Raw genomic sequence first — 2,096 nt, forward strand, 5'->3', positions numbered from 1 at the left:
GACTCTGGACTGGTAACTATAACATCGTCTGGTGGGTCTGTGTGTATAGTGTTTGTGTGTGAGTGACTGAAAAGCATATGCTTCTCTTGTATTCTCAATAAATGCAGCGAACTGCCTTTTCCCCTATAAAAGATCCCGTGTGCTTTGTATAGCATAACAGCAGTGTGGACACACTCTTGTGCAAGATCTTTTGTGCAAGAACTCTAGCGCAAGAAGCCCTCTTTTTCTGATGCTTTACTGTAAATTTACTTGCGCAAGAACACATGTGCAGTGTAGACGCTCTGCAAGTTTTTGCACAAGAATGGCTTGCAGTGTAGATGTAGCCGAGAAGTTTCTAGAAAATGGCAGAATGAGTTATTGCCTTAGAACTTTCAGCACAAAGCTCCAAAAGAAAACCATAAAAACAGCTCACAAAAGCCATTTAGAAGTTAAAAATACAAAGGAAAGCTAAAAAGGCAGCTGATAAACAACAAACAAACAATTACAGCACAAACACATGGCTATAGAACACATTCTATTATTTAACAATGCTGTTCCATCTCCATAGACACTGTCAAAAATTGATAAAGCTGACTATATTTCAAGTCCTCATAGCGGGGTATTGGGAAAAGTTTTCCAATAGCAATAATTGCACCTCAGATTAACCTCATTGGCTACAATACTGCCACTGCACAAAACTAATGAAAAACCTGCTGGTGCAGGTAACCTTTTGCCGGGCCATGGACTACTAGGTTAGGCAGAAGCCCAATAGACCGTGGCAGAAGGCCAGGTATGAAGTGGCCTGATGAGTGCTGCCTCCAGTGCCTTGGCAGGCCAGCTAAATCCAGCAGGCGTGAGGGGTTCAGTGTTCTTGTGCCACTCAAAACTATCAGATTGCTGCAGAGGCCTCAGAGATCTCTATGCAAATGTAAAACTTACATCAGCAGGCTGGAGCCTGCCTGAGGTGGATTCAGCATTGCTGAGCCTGTTTCAGAGGAGGGGGAAGGCAGGAAGAGACGTACATACGTATGCACGCAGGAGAAAAGGGGGTGGGGGATGAGAAAATGGCAGTGGCTGAAGCAGTGATCAGCCACTTCCTAGGTTGGCAGCCCACTGGACCATGGCTTCACTTTCCTCCCACCGGGAGACAAGCAGCTGGGGGGGCCTGTTCCTCAGGCTGAGGACACATAGCTGGGGGAGGAGGTTGTTACTCAGGCCATGGACACATGGCTGGAGGAGCGGGCGGGGGGGGGGGGGACTGTTACTGGGCCAGGTATCACTGAACATCTCATTCAGGTTGAAATGCTTGGAGATGACAACACAACATGGGGGCCTGCTGGGTGATTTTCTCCAAGTTCTTCCAGTAGTTTGACATGGACAGAAATCAGCAATCACTGATACAAGTTTAAAACAGTTGCCTCAGTGGCATCACTGCATTGTGCTCAACCTGACATGGAATATGGGAGTTGAAAATTGCAGGCAACTGGGCCACTCCAAAGAAGCCAGAAGACTTACATCATATGTGGATTGGCTCCTGCAGGAGAGCCAATCCAAAGGAGAGCCATATTGACTGCAGCAAATGCAGCAGTGTAATTACGGAAAAGCTTCCAGGAAATGTGTCTTCCTAAAAAGCATCAACACAGTTCAGGACAATGATCAGGCAGCTCTTTATCCAGCTGAGTTCCTGAACTCTCTGAATGTCAGTGGTTTACCTTCTCATGGGAAGTTGCAACTCCAAACCAGGCCAAGCTGAGTGTACACCGACTGTCACAACAGGATGGGTAGTGCTAGTCTTTATAACAGTGATGGTGTGAAAGATGGAATTGACTAATTTTTACAATCACATTTCAGGCTGAATTTGCAGGGCTGACAGAAAAAAATTGTAAACTGTGCAAATTTGAAAGATAATAAACATGGAACCCCACAATGCCATTTTAAAAATTAATTTTGCAGCATACAATTGCACTTTAATAGCAATTATTTGTCATGGAATAGCAAAAGAAAAGCAAAGAATAATGTAAAATTCACACGATAAAATGTGAAATTCTAAAATTGAGAAAATATTAAGAAAAAAGTTTTTAACAATGTAGAAAACTATGTTTTATTAATTAACTGAA

The 2,096-nt window shown here is 43.6% G+C and overlaps 1 non-coding gene across 1 annotated transcript; it reads right to left on the reverse strand.

Moving 5' to 3' along the window:
- Positions 1-538: 538 nt before the first annotated feature.
- On the reverse strand, positions 539-679 carry LOC112545773 (U4 spliceosomal RNA). The gene has a single exon (XR_003089316.2). It is a non-coding gene; the product is annotated as a U4 spliceosomal RNA (small nuclear RNA).
- Between the last annotated feature and the right edge of the window lie 1,417 nt (positions 680-2,096).

Source organism: Pelodiscus sinensis, chromosome 1 (genome assembly GCF_049634645.1).
Source record: "Pelodiscus sinensis isolate JC-2024 chromosome 1, ASM4963464v1, whole genome shotgun sequence".
NCBI classification, from domain to species: domain Eukaryota; kingdom Metazoa; phylum Chordata; order Testudines; family Trionychidae; genus Pelodiscus; species Pelodiscus sinensis.